We start from the raw sequence: 20,814 nt of genomic DNA, 5'->3' as shown, positions 1-20,814 counted from the left end.
TTCCTTGTTGATGTCTCAAGAAGGGTAGAAATTCAAGAAGACACACACACACACACACACACACACACACAGTGGGACGTTTGCTCCTCCCCCCTCCTCGCCGACTTCAAAGCCAGGCTGTCCCTCAGCGAACTTCAAACGCAAAGCAGGCCATTAAAAGACAAAAATTATTTTCTGTAAGGTCATGATTTATTTGATTGAAAAATGAAACCACTTTCCCAACAGACGTTATTTTTCCTCGCCTCGCCGGGGTATGCTGCAGCAGGCCAAACTCGAAAATTGCTACCAGGTGGGAATCCTCTTTGGCGCAGGAGGACTCGGAATGAATCCTCGGAGCTTTCATGCTTCGCTCATATCTTTGCCTGGAAGATGCGATTTCTCTCTTAAGACGTGTAACTGCAAACACACGAAACATTCCAAGAGTTTGCTTTTTAAGGTCAAAATACTGTAGCTTCATTTTTATGTGAGCACTGATGGATAAGGTTTATATAAGACACGCTGCTTTTCACTCATTTTAATCACTTTTAAAGATGTTCCTGGCACAGGTTGAAGGACTTAATGGAGGCCAAAACTTGCTGCATCCATTATATGAACACTGCCAGAACATCAGATACTTTTTTGACATAGATTGCCGGAATGTTAATATAGTCACTGATGATTCAGCCAAAGCATCAGACGTCAGTCTCACTGGTCTTTTTTTTTTTTTTTTTTTTTTGTCTCTCTCTTAGTGGAATATCGGAACAGGATTGGAATTTGAAACCATTTTTCCCCAGAAGAAATAATGGAAATAGACACTGTATCTACAGTCATCTTAAACGGAAGAGAGACTGTTATAGGAATATTTTAGCATTTCTTTGAGAGTAAATATATTGTTAAAATACTGTGTTGACCCGTAATTAAGGCAACTTTTATACCATGGATGAAGTACTGGCTGTCCAGAGTCGGGACCCAGGATGGACCGCTCGCCTGTGTATCGGTTGGGGACATCTTTATGATGCTGATCCGACTCCGCTTCGGATGGTTTCCTGTGGACGGGACTCTCACTGCTGTCTTGGATCCGCTTTGAACTAAACTCTCGCGGCTGTATTGGAGCCACTATGGATTGAACTTTCATAGTATCATGTTAGACCCGCTTGACATCCATTGCTTTCGCTCCCCAAGAAGGGGGGGGGGGTTGCCCACATTTGAGGTCCTCTCCAAGGTTTCTCATAGTCATCATTGTCACTGGCGTCCCACTGTGTGTGAGTTTTCCTTGCCCCTATGTGGGTTCTTCCGAGGATGTCGTGGTGGTTTGTACAGCCCTTTGAGACATTTGTGATTTAGGGCTATATAAATAAACATTGATTGATTGAAATGACCTACAGTTGTGGTCAAAAGTTTACATACACTTGTAAAGAACATAATGTCATGGCTGTCTTGAGTTTCTAATCATTTCTACAAGTCTTATTTTTGTGTGATAGAGTGATTGGAGGACATATTTGTTGGTCACAAAAAACATTCATGAACTTTGGTTCTTTTATGAATTTATTATGGGTCTACTGAAAATGTGAGCAAATCTGCTGGGTCAAAAGTATACATACAGCAATGTTAATATTTGGTTACATGTCCCTTGGCAAGTTTCACTGCAATAAGGCGCTTTTGGTAGCCATCCACAAGCTGTTTAGCCTCTGGTTGAATTTTTGGCCACTCCTCTTCACAAAACTGGTGCAGTTCAGCTAAATTTGTTGGTTTTCTGACATGGACTTGTTTCTTCAGCATTGTCCACACGTTTAAGTCAGGATTTTTGGAACGCCATTCTAAAACCTTAATTCTAGCCTGATTTAGCCATTCTTTTACCACTTTTGACGTGTGTTTGGGGTCATTGTCCTGTTGGAACACCCAACTGCGCCCAAGACCCAACCTCTGGGCTGATGATTTTAGGTTGTCCTGAAGAATTTGGAGGTAATCCTCCTTTTTCATTGTCCCAGTTACAATTACCAGTTCTATTGGCAGCAAAACAGGCCCAGAGCATAATAGTACCACCAACATGCTTGACAGTAGGTGTGGTGTTCTTGGGATTAAAGGCCTCACCGTTTCTCTTTCAAACATATTGCTTGATGTATTGTGGCCAAACAGCTCAATTTTTGTTTCATCTGACCGCAGAACTTTCCTCCAGAAGGTCTTATCTTTTTCCATGTGATCAGCAGCAAACTTTAGAAGAGCCTTAAGGTGTCACTTCTGGAGCAAGGGCTTCCTTCTTGCATGGTAGCCTCACAGTCCATAGCGATGCAAAACACGCTTGACTGTGGTCACCGACACTTGTGTTCCAGCAGCTTCCAATTCATTGCAGACCTGCTTTTTGGTGGTTTTCGGTTGACACTTGATCATCCTGACCAGTCTGCTGTCATTAGGATGCCGACTGATGGAATCTTGTTATATTCCCGTTTTGATTAAAAATTACTCATAATCCTCGGGAAACAAATAAGGGGGTGTAACAAAGCGCTTTTTCATATCCTTCTCCGTATTTATTGTGATTTTAGTAGTATTTACAAAAACTGTTTTTCCAGGTTGTGTTGAAATTTGCTTTCTTTTGGGCAATGTGTCCAGATCTCGGACACATGGCTCATTAGGATATGTATTGTGTAACTAAAAGGTGGCGTGCCCAGCCAAGCAAACTTTTGCAGTCAATTCCATGTTGATTGCGATGTAACAAACAAATGTGCTTGGATTAGTGCGTGCCCACACTTTATACATCTGAATATTTTCTTGTGTACACTAGGGGTGTAACGGTACACAAAAAATTCGGTTCAGTATGTACCTCAGTTTAGAGGTCACGGTTCGGTTCATTTTCGGTACAGTAAGAAAACAACAAAATATATATTTTTTGGTTATTTATTTACCAAATTTGTAAACAATGGCTTTATCCTTTTAACATTGGAAACACTATAATAATTCTGCCCACGTTAATCCACATTAAACTGCCTCCAGTTGTTGCTTAGATTAACTAAAATGACAAAACCTTTCTTCTACATAAAAAAGTGCAACATTAAACAGTTTCAAGTCAACTCATCATGCTTAATTTATTACAGCATTTGGGAAGCCTGTAGTTGACTTTCATTATACACACACACACACACACACACACACACACACGCACACACACACACAGACACGCACACACAAACGCACGCACACAGCAAAATGAGCTAACGTAACGCTAAAACCTAATTAGCCTTTACCTCAACCCAGAACTATGAGCGAGCTGAGCTGCAGTGGAAGTTTCTAGATGGTCAACAGGCTCATAGTGATGTTAGTAGTAGTTGTGACTGGGAAGTGTTTTTTATCATTTGGGGAGTGTACGATGTCCTGCTAAACACATGTGTGCTCATCTCGACGCCGGACCACTGACTGCATGCGCTCTGAGTACGCACTGCTGATTGGCTGTTACATCGCTCTGAATACGCACTGCTGATAGGCTGTTACATCGCTCTGAATACGCACTGCTGATTGGCTTTGTATGTAACCAATGAGATGGTTGTGTGGGCGGGACAACGCTGGGTGCTCACTGCTCAGACAAACAGAGGCAGAATGCAGAGCAGCTTGTTAAGACTTTAGATTACAAACTCGTTCGATACACCCTCGTACCGAACCGAAACCCCCGTACCGAAACGGTTCAATACAAATACACTTACCGTTACACCCCCAGTGTACACTGTTCTCTGGATTTGAACATGCGCCAATTCTTTGTAGGAAATCCACGCAACTCTTATAGCACATGAGGCCCCGGGGCTTGCTCGCTGGCATTAGCTTATAGCAAGAGATCGACATAACTTTGTTTTCAAAGCATAGGACGTAAGAAAGTGGGTGTGAAGGACAGTGCTGAGAAGAAGAAGCGGATGATATTCATTAAATTAAAGAAATAAATCTTCAAAAACATGACCAAGTGTGTCGCCAACTTGGCGAAACAATTGGAGCGTATCACTGCTAGTCTGCACCATACTGAAGAAGAATGAGTCTAACGCCAGCTATGAATGTTCAAATGATATCCAAACAGCAGACATTTATCCATGAAAATATTGAAAATCTGCAGATGGTGGGTTTGACGGAGAAGCAACTGGAAGGGGATACCGTAGGTGTCCACGCTCCAAAATGGTAAATGGATGATACTTGTAAAGCACTTTTCTACCTTCAAGGTACATAAAGCACTTTGACACTATTTCCACTTTCACCCACTGATGATGCGGCATCGGGAGCAGCTGGGGGCTCAGTATTTTTCTCAAGGATACTTCGATATGGTCACAGGGAAACTGAGAATCGAACCACTCTACCTCTTGAGCAATGCTGACCCACACTGAAAATGCTGTGCATTATTACTACATTACTTCATAAAACTACTGTAGTTGTTTGTACTACACTCTATTGGTGTCTTCTTATACAATATTTATTATCTACAAGTGTGATTTTTTTATTTAAAAGGCATGTTACATGTTAAAGAATTGTGCTGTTTTGGGGGAGAGCAAACACCAGTTAAGTAGATTTCTATTCATTTCAAGGGAGATGTTGATTTGAGATAGAAGTGAGTTGAGATCTCCGTCATAAAACCAATTAAGCGGGTAAGTTGATGTACAGTATTACTGTATTTCATATTTATTTAGTGCTGTCAAATAGCTGCATCTTTAATTTAAATTGGTCCAGTCCATTGCTTGATTAATCACGATGCTAAAAAAGGTTGGCTTAACTTGACTTAAAATAAATTGAATGATTAATGTGCGCATGTACATGATTAATGCAATATTTTATTTGTAATTAATTAAATACATTAATGCACTAACTTTGACACACCTAATAATCATAAATTAAGTATTGATAATTTGTAGGGATGCCCGGTAATATCGGACTGCCGATATTATCGGCCGATAAATGCTTTGAAATGTAATATCGTAAATTATCGGTATCGGTTTCAAAATGTTCGGTACCTGTTTAAAAAGTAAAATGTATGACTTTTTAAAAAGCCGCTGTGTACACGGACAAATTGTGAAGTACAGAGCGCCAATAAACCTTAAATACATTTCCTTCGCGTGCCAGCCCAATCACATAAAACCTATGGCTTTTCACACACACAAGTGAATGCAAGCCATACTTGGTCAACAGCCATACAGGTCACACTGAGGGTGGCTGTATAAACAACTTTAACACTGTGAACCTACACCAAACAAGAATGACAAACACATTTCAGGAGAACATCCGCACCGTAACACAACATAAACAGAACAAATACCCAGAACCCCTTTCAGCACTAACTCTTCCGGGACGCAACAATATACACCCCCACCTTCCCGCCCACCTCAACCTCTTCATGCTCTCTCAGAGACAGCATGTCCCAAATTCCAAGCTGCTGTTTTGAGGCATGTTAAAAAGAATAATGCACTTTGTGACTTCAATAATAAATATGGCAGTGCCATGTTGGCATTTTTTTAAATAAGTTGAGTTAGTTTATTTTGGAAAACCTTGTTACATTGTTTAATGCATCCAGCGGGGCATCACGGCAAAATTAGGCACAGTAATGTGTTAATTCCACGACTGTATATATCGGTATCAGTTGATATAGGAATCGGTAATTAAGAGTTGGACAATATCGGAATATCGGATATCGGCAAAAAAAAACCATCAAACATTTCTAATAATTTGTATAATTTTGTTCCATAATTGAATAGTAATTCAATTGTATAACAATAAAACATTCAGTGCTTGATAGTTAATTGCTCTGTTCAATTGATCATGTCTAATATTAGCATCAAATCTCCCCCTCTTTTTTTGAACAACTCACAGTCTCCTAGTCATTGACATGTGGGAGCGACAGGAGGAAAAGCTCCGGCCCGCATGGGGAAGTCATCTCCTGTAGGTTTGCAAGTATAAATCACAAGACCCGAGTATAAGACGATCCATCTTTTTTAGCCTTTTTTTTTCCAAGAAGAAAGCTGCAGGCCTTATAACTGTGTTTTATAACAATAACAAGCTCATCTTTATCATCATGCAAAGGGGATTCTCGTCACTTCAGTGAAAGTCTAGGAAGAAGTTAACTCTTGTTGATAGTTGAGTAAAAAACTTGCAGACTGCTTTTGATTTTACTAACTTTCGGTTGACATTGTGGTTTAACGCAGCCCTTGCATGATAGGTTTGCATGACGTCATGCATTACAGTGGTCTGGCTTTTATTAGTCATACCAAAAAAAGGGCATAAAACGCTATGAAGCATAAGCTGAAATCACACATGAACCGATTTTAGAAGGGTTAACATCCTAGCTGATGTTAGGCTGATGACAGTTAGACTTAGATTAGACTAAGACTTCCTTTTTATTGTCATTCAAATTTGAGCTTTACAGTACAAATAAGAACAAAATTTTGTTGCATTAGCTCTTGGTAGTGCAGGACAAAAAAAAAGCAATAAGGTGCAGATATAAAAAAAAATATTACTGTACAGATAAATACTTTGCACTTTTTCACATGCGTCCATGTTTATGGATGTATGTTATTTTGTCTTTTTTATTCCAGTGAGTTAATCCATTTTAGGGGTAGTTGAGGGGATAATTTAATCATGATGCATTCAAGAGTCTTACGGCCTGAGGGAAGAAGCTGTTACAGAACCTGGAGGTTCTGCTACGGAGGCTGCAGAACCTCTTCCTAGAGTCCAGCAGTGAAAACAGTCCTTGGTGGGGGTGGGAGGAGTCTTTGCAGATTTTCTGAGCCCTGGTCAGGCAGCGGCTTTTTGCGATCTCCTGGATAGGAGGAAGAGGAGTCCTGATAATCTTTTCCGCCGTCCTCACCACTCTCTGGAGAGACTTCCAGTCTGAGGCATTGCAGGATCAGTAAGCATTTCTTTTGCATGCTAGCTAGGGTTTGTGCATTTTGTCTTACGGAAAACATGTCTTTACCACACGGCAGGTGCATTGGCCTACCAGCTGGTGCATCCCTTCCTGTTTTTTTTTTTGTTTCTTATTTATTCCCTCTGTTCATTGTTTGTGTGTGTGTGTGTGTGTGTGTGTGTGTGTGTGTGTGTGCGTGCGTGCGTGCGTGCGTGCGTGCGTCCGTGCGTGCGTGTGTGTGTCACGCCGATGAAATTGCACTCCTCCTCCTCCTCCTCCTCCTCCTCGTCTTCATTTTCCCCCTAATGTTATCTCACTTCCTCTAGGCCTCTGACAAACCCACCAAAACAGGGAAGAAAATAGAGCGCTTTATTGGGACGCCTGTCTGTACTCCCACTGGATTTATAGGCAACAGACAGCGTTTATCACTCAGCACAGAGAGGCAGAGGAAGTCGTGTGCACACACATGCACACACACACACACGTGCACAAAAAAAAAGTGTCTGGAGGGAAGAGAAATTGAAGGTCTCAATGACCCATTTGCATAAAGAACAACTCATACATAGCAGAACCATTAGTTGGAATAGAACCCACGGTGTGTATATGTCTGCCACTTTACAGTAAAAGAATCGGTCAATCATCAATCAAAGTTTACTTACACAGCACCTAATGACAAGTGTCTCAAACCGGTGCAATGGATGCTGAGTGGATACAGTTACTAACATGGGAGTGCAGTCCATTGGCAGACCAGCAGGGGATTATCTTGAATTGAGACAAGTCAGCAGCGCAGAGACGTCACAGAGTAGTGGTCCATCCTCGGTCCCAAATTTGAACAGCTAGCGCTTGTATCTGTGGAGGCTGATCCGTGGTCACCTGATAACTTCTTCACGTAACAAAAGGGGGAAGAGCAGAAAAGAGAGACGGCAGATCAACTGGTCTAAAAAGGGGGTCTGTTTAAAGGCAAGAGTATACAAATGAGTTTTAAGGAGGGACTTAAATGCTTTTACTGAGGTAGCATCTTTAACTGTTACCGGGAGGGCATTCCAAATTACTGGAGCCCAAATAAAAAATGCTATAAAGCCCGCAGATTTTTGGGGGGCCCTGGAAATCACAAATTAAGTTCTGAACACAGTTTTCTGTCCAGGACATATGGTATAATACAATCAACAAGATAGGATGGAGCTAGACCATGTAGTATTTTATACGTAAGAAGTAAAATCTTAAAGTGCACAGGAAGTGAAGTGAATTATATTTATATAGCGCTTTTTCTCTAGTGCTCAAAGGGCTTTACATAGTGAAACCCAATATCTAATTTTTACATTTAAACCAGTGTGGGTGCACTGCAAAAAGTCAGTGTTCAAAAACAAGAAAAAAAAAGCAAAAATGTGTGGTATTTTATTTGAACCAAACAAAATTATCTGCCAATAAAACAAGAAAATTTGGCTTGTCAAGACTTTCCAAAACAAGTCAAATTAGCTAACCTCAATGTAGCCCAAAAATACCTTAAAATAAGTATATTCTCACTAATAACAAGTGCACTTTTCTTGACAGAAAAAATTGAGACCTTTTTGCTCAATATTTAGAAAAATTTTCTTAAATTAAGTAAATGCTACTGCCATTATCTTGACATAATGATGTGCGCTCGGTATCATGATTTTTTTTTCATGTTTGAAGAAAGAAGTTATTACTTTAAAAAAGTAGTTTTGTACTTGTCAGTGTTGATGACACAGCTTTGCATCAGTTGATATTCTAGTTTTAAAGCATGTTTTACTCAATATAGTTCATAAAATCTCAGCAACAAACTGTAATATTGAGATAATTTAGGACCAAAACACTTAAAACAAGTAAAAAACTAACATAAAATCTGCTTAGTGAGAAGAATTATCTTATCAGACAGAAAATAAGCAAATATCACCCTTATTTGAGAAATTTAATCTTACTTAGATTTCAGTGTTTGCAGTGTGGCACTGGGAGCAGGTGGATAAAGTGTCTTGCCCAAAGACACAACGGCAGTGACTAGGATGGCGGAAGCGGGGATTGAACCTGCAACCCTCAAGTTGCTAGCACGGCCGCTCTACCAACCGAGCTATACCGACCCAAGAAGCCAGTGCAGGTGAGCCAGTATAGGCGTAATATGATCAAAGTTTTTTGTTCTTGTCAAAAGTCTAGCAGCCGCATTTTGTACCAAATGTAGGCAACTTTAGGCAAGGCAACTTTATTTGTATAGCACTTTTCATACAAAAGGCAGACTCAAAGTGGTTCACAGACAACAAAGTGAAATTAAAGAAGATAAAAGCAAAATTAAAATGCAGACAATAAAAATAAAAACAGTGCGGACGTTAAAAGATTAAAAGATTTAGCTGAAAGCTAAGGTGAACATAAAAGTTTTCAGTCTAGTTTTAAAATTAGTCAGAGTTGGGGAAGTCTGACATCTTCAGGAAGTTTATTCCAGCTATTTGTCGCGTAGTGGGGCTTCACGGTGGCAGAGGGGTTAGTGGGTCTGCCTCACAATACGAAGGTCCTGCATTCCTGGGTTCAAATCCAGGCTCGGGATCTTTCTGTGTGGAGTTTGCATGTCTTCCCCGTGAATGCATGGGTTCCCTCCGGGTACTCCGGCTTCCTCCCACTTCCAAAGACATGCACCTGGGGATAGGTTGATTGGCAACACTAAATTGGCCCTAGTGTGTGAATGTGAGTGTGAATGTTGTCTGTCTATCTGTGTTGGCCCTGCGATGAGGTGGCGACTTGTCCAGGGTGTACCCCGCCGTCCGCCCGATTGTAGCTGAGATAGGCGCCAGCGCCCCCCGCGACCTCAAAAAGGGAATAAGCGGTAGAAAATGGATGGATGGATGTTGCGTAGTGACTGAATGATGCTCTCCCTTGATTTGAGTTTACTCTGGGAACTGCTAACAGATTGGTCTCAGAAGATCTTAGTGATCTAGAGGGCTTATATAGTGGGAGCATATCAGTGATATACTTCAGCCCTAGACCCTTTAGTGATTTATATGTGAACAGGAGGATTTTGAAATGTAATCTTTTAAACGTAGACATAGGGAGGCCCGAAAATAATATGTTAAAATAATGGAGACGAGACATAACGAACGCATGAATAATGATCTCAACATCGCTGGTGGACATAATGGAACAAATTTTAGCAGAATTACACAGATGAAAGAAGGCCGTTTTAGTAACACTCTTAATGTGTGACTCAAACGAGAGAGTTGAGTCTAAGATAATACCCAGATTCTTTACCGAATTGCTTTGTGTAATTTTTTTTCTAGTCAATAGTTAAATAGGTGCCGGTGTGCAGCAAGACCGATAATCAGCATTTTTGGTTTCTTAGCGTCAAGAAGCAAAAAGTTGCTGGACACCGTTTGTTTGATTTCATTCAGACACGCCTCCATGTGACTACAATCTGGTGTGTTGGTCAGCTTTAGGGCATGTAGAGTTGGGTGTCATCAGCATAACAGTGAAAGCTAACACCGTATTTGTGTGTGATGTCACCAAGCGACAGCATGTAGATGCTGAAGAGTGCAGGGCCAAGAACCGAACCCTTTGGAATGCCGCACTTTACCTTAACATACTCTGAGGTCACATTGTTATGGGAGACATACTGCATCCTGTCAGTAAGATAAAACTTAAACCAAGAAAAGGGTAACTGACATACCAATACGTGTTTTGATACGTTCTAATAGAATGTTTTGATCGACGGGATCGAAAGCAGCGCTAAGATCAAGAAGCAGCGACATGGATCAGCACCCATAATTCACAATAGATCATTCGTCCTTTTTGCAAGAGCAGTCTCCATAGACTGATTTACCCTGAAACCAGACTGAAAGGGTTCACAGATGTTGTTAGACGCTAAGTGTTCATTTAGCTGCTGTGCAACAATTTTTTGGAAGATTTTCAAGATAAAGTGAAGGTGGGATACCGGCCAGTAGTTAACCATGAGGTCAGAATCGAGGTTAGGTCTTTTGAGCAGAGGATGAATAACCGCTTTTTTGAATGCTAGAGTGCCAGAGGAAAGTGAAAATGTATAATATTTAGCACTGATGGTCCTAATATTACAAACAGTTCCTTGATAAGTTTCCCAGGAAGTGGGTCAAGTAAACATGTTGTTCCTCTAATGTTATTTCATCAAAAAGAGAGAGACTATTTTGGAGGGCAGTATCCGTCATACATACACATTTGTATCTGCATTAATAGAACCAAGTTGGAGCTGGGACGCGTTGTTTTTAATCTCCTTTCTAATGTGCTTAATTTTTAGAAGTAAGTAATATCATAAAGTCATTAGCCAAGTGGGTGGAGTTACTGGGGGGAGTTCCTTGTTGGTTTAGGAATGCTACTGTACTGAACAAATATTTAGGATTGTTTTTATTGAGGCGGATGAGATTGGAGTAGTAATCAGTTTTAGTTAAGGTAAGCGCGTGTTTATAAGTTGTTAAACTATAACTCCATGCTTGATGGAAAACTTCAAGTTTAGTCCCACTCCATTTGCGTTCCAGCTTTCTACATGATAGTTTAAGAGCTCTGGTTTCTTCTGTAAACCAGAGGGTATGCCTTTTAGGGACCTTTTTTAGCTTTAGCGGTGCTGTACTATCAATGGCGTTGCGCAGAGCATCGTTAAAGTTGTTAGTGAGGTTGTCGATAGAGCCCACATAATTTGGGAATGGTGCCATTACCGAAGGCAGTAGAGCAAGAGTCGTAGTTGTGACAGCATTAATGTTGCGGCTACTAAAACATTGGTTATTAGAAGCTTGTTGACAATGAGACAGAATTTAAAATTTTATAAGGTAATGATCGGACATTACTTTAGTGTACCATAACTTTGGAGGTGGTTTGATTGATTGATTGAAACTGTTATTAGTAGATTGCACAGTTCAGTACATATTACGTACAATTGACCACTAAATGGTAACACCCGAATACGTTTTTCAACTTGTTTAAGACGGGGTGCAGGTGACACCCCGGACAAGGACTAGATCTATCGTACTACTGTTGCGATGCATGGGTTTATTTATTATTTGTGTAAGAGCACAGCTATCAATTACAGTATGGAGCACCACGCACCCAGGTTCTGACGGTGTATTCATATGGATATTAAAATCCACCATTGTAATTATATTATAATGGGGGTAATTATAAAGTCCGAATAGGGTCCATGGGGGCGATTGATAACAGCCAGATAAAGATGTAGCGGTGTGACAGACCTCATAGTAAGCACCTCAAATGACTTATATTTGTAAGGTTTTCATTGGATATTAATGTTTAGGTTAGTCTTTATTTGAAGGGACAATGCACAGAAACATTAAGCTCAAGGACAGATATGTTCTGTACCAGATTATAGCTAAATAACTTATTTCCATCTGCAGTCCTTGGCTACCTAAATTAAAGGGATACAAAAATCATGCAATAAAATTATTACAATAAAATCATACCATATCACATAATCAAATTAATAAAAGTCATAAAATGCCCTTTCATGGACACTTGGATACTTGATATACAATCCAACCACATCTTATTTACATCATCACACAAAGACAATACATGCTCTTGTTCACATCTGTCATCATTTGTAAAAACAACCATGATTCTAACAGACACACCTCACAATTTACAACAAAAATGCTGTCATGGATAAATATAATACACATTAATATGATCTGTCAAACATAGTGCCCACCTTAGTGACCGTGTGAGCAGCTTTGATTGCTCGAAAGCCATTTTTTTAACTTCAATTGTAAATGAAGAGTAATCTGTTAAACTTTTCAAGTTTGTTGTGAGGTTGTTCCATTCCTTTATGGCTTTATATGAAAAGGCTGATATTGCAAAAGATGTTTTACATCTGTGTACGCTACACTGCCCCCTGGTGGAGGCTTGTGTGTTTTTAGTTGTCACAGCAGATGTAAACTGGACAAAGTGCTTAAGTGGCGCTGGCGCAGTGTTATTTAGGATTCCATGGGACATTCATATTGATGCTAATCTTTGAATATTAGCTAAATTTAACAATCTATGTTTTTGGAGAATTAAACATTGATGGTGATGTTGTGGTTTTCGGTCAAGAGTTTTGAGCGATTGTTTGTGCAAAGTTTCCAATGGCCTCAGTCATTTTGCTTGCCTGCAAACAACATGTTATACAATGATAAAAACGAGACATTATCATTGCATTAAAATAAGTTTGAGCTGCCTCCAGTGTTAACGAATTCCTGATACATTTGAACATTTTTATGTTGTATTTAAGAGTCTGGCACATCTTTTTGATATGTTTTTTAAAGCCAAGTGTTGGGTCTAAATTGACCCCCTAGGTAACGATATTCACTAACATTTTGTATTATCTCCTTATCAACCATTATATTTTGAAAGGATGACGGATAAGCGGAAGAAGATGGATGGGTGGCTGGACATTTTATATTCGTTTACAAAATACATTGTTGCCGTTTTCTTAATGTTTAATGTAACACAAGAGTCATGTAGCCATCTTGCCACCTTCTCCACGGCTGCTGTAAGTTTTCTGGCAACCGTTTCAGCATCCTTTCCCCAAGTATAAATAACCATGTCATCTGCGTAAATCTTGATATTTACATCCTCACATACAGATGGCAGGTCGTTTATATACATGGAGAAAAGAAGAGGGCCGATATTAGAGCCTTGTGGCAGGCCAATGTGAAACTGGATTTTGTGTTATCAATACGGACACATTGGGTCCGACCAGATAGATATGACATAATCCAGGCCAGAGTATTTGTCGACAGTTTAAAAGTTGTTAATTTTGTAAGTAATGTGGGGTGACTGACTGTATCAAATGCCTTGCGGACGTCTAAAAATATTGCTCCAACTACACCTCCATTGGCAAAGTTTTGTTTGATTGTTTCTAAAAGAAGGCAACATGCAGCTTCGGTCGAGTGATTTGCCCGAAACCCAAACTGCATGGGATGTAGGAGGTCTTCATAGTCCAAATGATCTGTGAGTTGATCAACAATCACTTTTTCTATTGCTTTGGATATAACGGGCAGAAGGCTAATTGGTCTGTAGTTGTTGATGTCTTGTTTATTTCCTGCTTTATGGATTGGGATGATAGTGGCTGTTTTCAACATGGTAGGGAAATTGTTTTCTGTTTTAGATTTATTTATCAATTTTGTTGTAGGACCAGTAAGACTACCCCTCCACCCCTTTTAACGGGACAGGCAATATTTGCGTTCGTATAGTTAGGAGGAGACGCCTCGTTAGGCGGGAAAACTTGTAACAGTTCTATTCCATGCACCGCTGGTTACACTTCTGCGTTGTTGCCTACTAGAGATGCGCGGATAGGCAATTATATCATCCGCAACCGCATCACTAAAGTCGTCATCCACCCGCAAATCCACCCGAACCAACATTTCATCAAAGCCACACCCACCCGCCAACCGCCCATTGTTATATATATAATATAGACGATGCAAGGCATTAGTGAGGTTAAAAAGTGTAATTCCCTCCAAATAGCACAGACACAATGGCTTTCTTGAACTGATTTATTTGAAGGCTTACTTTCCCTTCAAATTCACCGTAATAAATAAAGCACGTTACAAACGTAAAAATAATAACACGCACAGCATGTGTATCAAACATTTTACCAAGTAAAATACCAAAAAATGACGAACAAATACCTCTTTGGCCTGCATGCTTCTTTTAGGAGAAAATTGTGATCTTCTGGCTCTTATAGCCCAAACCTTTAGAGTCCTTGTGACACTTTTTAGTCGTTCGCCCTTCTCATTACATCAAAAAAAAAAGTGTACTCATACCCGGAAGTAGCTTCCTTACATCCGTCAACAGACCAAACGAGACACTTCAAAATAAAAGTATGCCCACATACTGTTTCAAAGAGTACTGCTTGTTTTTCGTATGTGGGTAAGAACATTGAACTATTTATAAATGGTTGATTTCTATAGGCTAGTAAGGTAAAGTGTTGTAGCTGACAAGTTTGGGCTACCTTGCTTCTGCAGCCTTCATCAGAGGTGTCACGTGATGTTAGCGTGACGTTGTCTGTGACGTGATATATGGATTGTACCATCAAGAGTTGTCAGGTATAACACTTTACCTTACTAGCCTATATAAATCAACCATTTATAAAATCACGTCAGTAGGCTAAATGAAACTCTTCAACATAACATTTAACTATGTATAATGTAGCCGCCGGCTACGGGGTGTTAGCCAATGACTTTGGCTGGGCGGCGGGACTTCCGGAAGTGATAAGGAAGTGACGTTGTCAACAGGAAGTCAGAGTTCGAGTTGTCCCGGGAAAAGCGTTAGAGACATTAGATCTGTTGTGTGGTTGTATTACATCTTGTGCAACAAAGACAAGACAAACGAAGAAGTTGTATGAGCCTACATTCTTGGGATTATTACTATATATATATATCCGAATTAGTTCAACCGCCACCCGCCCGAATCTATTTAAAATCTATTTTTTTGTCATGTCACCCGCCCGACCCGCGGTTTATCCGCGGACTCCGCGGTTGTGACCGCAAACTGCGCATCTCTACCGCCTACAGTGAAGAAAATCCTTTGCTGGATACCCAGGAACTGTACCCTCACATTATCTCTTAATGTAGCAACACAAAAAGTGTACATGCTCGTCAGCCATTGCAGCAGGTCACCTCGGAGGGGGTGGGATAGGGGGTGGGGGGTTCCCCACATCTGCAGCCCCTTCCAAGATTCTTTTATCTTCCCCTCTTCAGATTTTTTAAGTGTTTCCTTAACCCGATGTGGGTTCAGATCAGGAGATGTTGGTGTGGCTTGTAAAGCCCTTTCAGGCACTTGTGATTGAGAGCTTTCTGGACTAATTGGGATTGATTGATTGATTGATTGATTGATTGATTGATTGATTAAACAAATATGTCATCACTCCTATGGATGGATTGACACGCGACACCATCTTGTGGAAATGTATTCCCGCAGGAAAAAAAAAAATGGCAGTGGCCACAACCGTGTTCCCTTACTTTTGTCCGCGCTGACGGTCCGGGGGGAGTTGATGTCATGCATCTTCTTTCTCTGTGTCAAAAAGATGAATTAGGGATGACACAGTTTGGGCACTGGCTTTTAGCAGAGAGAGAAGAGGGTGTTGGGGGGGTTTTAACACACTCGTTAACACTTGATGATTTAACTGCTGTGATTTAGTGCTGCAGCGAGTTAGAGGGGAGACAACCCCCCTTACCACGTATGGACTCTCTACCTTGTTCTCTTTATCGAACACTAGTTTATTCCACTCTCACCCTCTCATCTTCTCATTTGCTCCGCGGTTTTGGTGTGCATTAACATTTAATGTGCTCACCCCCTCCTCTCCCATCCCCTCACCACCAAACCAGCTTTCTGTGTCAGGCCAGTGAGAATGCCAGCGGGGGCGCTGTGTGTTACCTTCTGCCTCAGCCCCCGCTCTGCATGCCAGTCTCTCTCAAAGCTGCTTACGCTCACGCACGCCTCTCATGTAGCCTTCCTCCACGCATGTGTAGAATTATATTGAAATGATATAACTGGGACACTCGTGTCCTTTATCTCCTTCTACAGTTCCTCATCTTCCTTTTCCCTCTTGTTGTGATGTTTTTTTCCCTCCCTAATGCTTTTAATCAGAGGCAGCCTCTGTTACTCCCTTCTCATACCTGTGGGCGTCCCAATTCACCTCCCCCATGAATAATGAATCGCAGCAGGACGGGTTAAAGAGAATAACAAACACAGCAAGAACTCATGCACAGTGAGAAGACGCTAATTCTGTTTATTAACATCTGGGATTTATTAATAAATACATTTGGGATTACAGAAAATTGGCTTCTTCCCACTCCTTTTCGGCATGTTGAATTGACTCTACAGGTAATTTTCCTTTCCTAATATAACTTTATAAGCATGTTCAAAACAAATGAACCATCTTATTGCTTGTGTGTGTATTCATTTAATTAAATTTTTAATATGCAGTAGTATAAGGGGGTCTCTAGTGGTCTTCACCTGAGACTTGCTTTTTCCCATGGCCATTAAAAGGTCGCTATACCCACTTTCTGAAATGTAATATATATATATATATATATATATATATATATTTATATATATATATATATATATATATATATATATGTATATGTGTATATATGTATATATGTATATATATGTATATGTATATATATGCGTATATATGTATATATATGCATTTGTATATATATGTATATGTATTTATATATATGTATATATATATATGTACATGTATATGTATATATAGATGTGTGTATATATATATATATATATATATATATATATATATATATATATATATATATATATATATATATATATATATATATATACACTGGCCGAGAGTGGAGTCGGCTGTCTTGGTTGCTTTGTTGGGTCTGCTTCTGTCTCTGGCCATGCTCCGTCCTCCCCAGCGGACGATGGCGTGGAACACCGCAGAGGCCACCACAGTGTATATGTTTATTTTACTTTTTATTCATAGCTGTATGTAGAAGTGTCTGGTTGTATCTGCTGCTTTAATGTCTTTAATGTCCTCTGTGTTCTTTGATGTTTGATATTTCTCTCTTACACACATGTAAGAGGGATGTGTACTATGGCTATGAGTTGTTGTTGTTTTCCCTCGGCCTCAGTCTGCATCCCCACTTCAGAGCCCAGGCTAAGACCGATTTTTTAAATTTTATTTTAATCTTCTATTCGTTTCTCCCAATTGTGCTGAAAATTGTAATTTTCCTGAAGGAACTCTCCTGACGGAATAAATAAAGTACTATCTAATCTAATCTAATCTAATATATATATATATATATATATATATATATATTACAGTCGTGGTCAAAATTTTGCATACACTTGTAAAGAACATAATGTCATGGCTGTCTTGAGTTTACAATAATTTCTACAACTCTTATTTATTTGTGGTAGTGTGATTGGAGCACATACTTGTTGGTCCCAAAAAACATTCATGAAGTTTGGTTCTTTTATAAATTTATTATGGGTCTACTGAAAATGTGACCAAATCTGCTGGGTCAAAAGTATACATATAGCAATGTTAATATTTGGTTACATGTCCCTTGACAAGTTTCACTGCAATAAGGCGCTTTTGGGAACCATCCACAAGCTTGTGGTTGAATTGTTGACCACTCCTCTTGACAAAATTGGTGCAGTTCAGCTAAATTTGTTGGTTTTCTGACATGGACTTGTCTCCTCAACATTGTCCACACGTTTGAGTCAGAACTTAAAAGGGACGGCGTGGTAGAGTGGCACTACGCAACCCGAGGGTTCAATCCCCACCTAGTACCAACCTTGTCTTGTGTCCCGAGCAAGACACTTCACCCTTGCTCCTGATGGGTGCTGGTTAGCGCCTTGCATGGCAGCTCCCTCCATCAGTGTGTGAATGTGTGTGTGAATGGGTAAATGTGGAAGTAGTGTCAAAGCGCTTTGAGTACCTTGAAGGTAGAAAAGCTCTATACAAGTACAACCCATTTATCATTTAACTTTGGGAAGGCCATTCTAAAACCTTAATTCTAACCTGATTTAGCCATTCCTTTACCACTTTTGACGTGTGTTTGGGGTAGGGCTGGGCGATATTGCCTTTTTTTAATATATAATATATATATTTAATATATTTTTAGGCCATATCGCGATATATGATATATTTGTCGGTATTTTGCCTTAGCCTTGAATGAATACTGGATACATATAATTACAGCAGTATGGTGATTCTATGTGTCTACATTCAAACATTCTTGTTCATACTGCATTGACATATGCTGCTTTTAAACTTTCATGCAGAGAAGAAAATCACAACTAAGTCAATTTACCAAAACTGTATTTATTAAAGTTATTAGCGGGTGACTTTTCAAATGATGCTACATATTAGCAGTAATGCTACTTCTGGTAGCAACGCTTGTGCCCCACACTTGACAAATTAAAGTTGTCTATTCGACATATTCTCGCTTGAAGCCGGACCAACGCCAGATGATGGACCCCGTGCTGTTTTTTTTGGGAATTAATTCTTCTTTCATTTGTTGCGAGATTCGCACCTTCTTTCTCTCGCAACAACCAGCTAGCATCACAACTAACGTTAGCCACGCCGCGACCTCTCTGCTGGGCAAGGGCGTATATGTATGTGATGTATGACTTGACAGTATGTGACATATGTAAGAATGTGCGCCTGCTTGTCTGTGAGAAGGAGACACAGGAAAGAGCAAGGAGAGCCTGTAGTGTAATGCCCACAGCTAAAAACAACTGCTTGAGAACGTCTACTCGAATATTACAATATAGTCGTTTTCTATATCGCACAGAGACAAACCCGCGATATATCGCGTATATCGATATATCGCGCAGCCCTAGTTTGGGGTCATTGTCCTGTTGGAACACCCAGCTGCGCCCAAGACCCAACCTCCGGGCTGACGATTTTAGGTTGTCCTGAGGAATTGGGAGGTAATCCTCCATTTTCAATGTCCCATTTACTCTCTGTAAAGCACCAGTTCCACTGGCAGTAAAACAGACCCAGAGCATAATACTACCACCACCATGTTTGACGGTAGGTTGGGTGTTCCTGGGATTAAAGGCCTCACCTTTTCTCCTCCAAAAATATTGCTGTGTATAGGGGCCAAGCAGCTCAATTTTTGTTTCATCTGACCACATAACTTTCCTCCAGAAGGTCTTATCTTTGTCCATGAGATGTTAGATGAAATCCAGATGATGTCCCCATCATTTAAGGTACTGCATCATGACCTTAAAGGCCTACTGAAACCCACTTCTACCCACCACACAGTCTGATAGTTTATATATCAATGATGAAATATTAACATTGCAACACATGCCAATTAGGCCAGTTTAGTTTACTAAATTGCAATTTTAAATTTCCCGCAGAGTTTCTTGTTGAAAACGTCGCGGAATGATGATGCGTGCTCGTGACGTCACGGACTGTCAGGAAATATTAGCTCAGCACCAGTTACGGCTAAAAGTCGTCTCTTTTCATCGCATAATTACACAGTAATTTGGACATCCGTGTTGCTGAATCTTTTGCAATTTGTTCAATTAATAATGGAGACTATAAAGAACACTGCTGTTGGTGGAAAACGGTGGATTGCTGCTGTCTTTAGCACCGAGACACAGTGGGTGTTTCTTTGTTTTTAACACAGAGCGGTCAAGCGAACATGTTTCTCTATGTCAACCAGCATGTTTTTGGATGGGAAAATTGTAATCTATATCTTGCCGGAAGGGCTTCACGGTGGCAGAGGGGTTAGTGCGTCTGCCTCACAATACGAAGTTCCTGCAGTCCTGGGTTCAAATCCAGGCTCGGGATCTTTCTGTGTGGAGTTTGCATGTTCTCCCCGTGAATGCGTGGGTTCCCTCCAGGTACTCCGGCTTCCTCCCACTTCCAAAGACATGCACCTGGGGATAGGTTGATTGGCAACACTAAATTGGCCCTAGTGTGTGAATGTGAGTGTGAATGCTGTCTGTCTATCTGTGTTGGCCCTGCGATGAGGTGGCGACTTGTCCAGGGTGTACCCTGCCTTCCGCCCGATTGTAGCTGAGATAGGCGCCAGCGCCCCCCGCGACCCCGAAAGGGAATAAGCGGTAGAAAATGGATGGATGGATGGATCTTGCCGGAAACATCATTGGATTATTTGTCCTCCTGCAGCAGCTGTTTAAAAGGTATCTGTGAGCTTGGCTCCTCGGCTTCTCTCAGAAACACTGCGTGTTCACCGCAGCCATCCGACCTCGAGGTATGTCTTTACAATCTCACTAAAACACTATTGAAACAATAAGCAGATAAGAGATCTTCCAGAATTATCCTAGTGAATGTGTCTAACTACATCTGAAACGCTCACACTGCCGGAGCTGTCGCTTTTTATTTTATTTTATTTTTTTATTTTTTTCTAGTCCTTCGCTATCAATATCATCATCCACAAATCTTTCATGGTCGCTCAAATTAATGGGGAAATTGTCGTTTTCTCGGTCCGAATAGC

At 40.4% G+C, this 20,814-nt stretch overlaps 1 protein-coding gene across 4 annotated transcripts in view; it reads left to right on the top strand.

The window, feature by feature from the left end:
- The window catches only part of raraa (retinoic acid receptor, alpha a), a 397,302-nt gene that overhangs the window by 235,229 nt on the left and 141,259 nt on the right, over positions 1 to 20,814 (top strand). Inside the window, exon 1 of one of the 4 annotated variants that reach the window (XM_061909162.1) lies at positions 16,669 to 16,684. The exons of the other annotated variants lie outside the window; for them this stretch is intronic. The gene's annotated coding sequence lies outside the window, so the exon portion shown is untranslated. Of the gene's footprint in view, positions 1 to 16,668; positions 16,685 to 20,814 lie in introns of those variants that run through there. 4 annotated transcript variants of the gene reach the window in all.

The sequence above is a fragment of the Nerophis ophidion genome, linkage group LG08, assembly GCF_033978795.1.
Source record: "Nerophis ophidion isolate RoL-2023_Sa linkage group LG08, RoL_Noph_v1.0, whole genome shotgun sequence".
Classification (NCBI taxonomy): Eukaryota; Metazoa; Chordata; class Actinopteri; order Syngnathiformes; family Syngnathidae; genus Nerophis; species Nerophis ophidion.
Note: the sequence above shows the minus strand (reverse complement) of the source record. Positions and strands in the feature narration are given on the sequence as shown.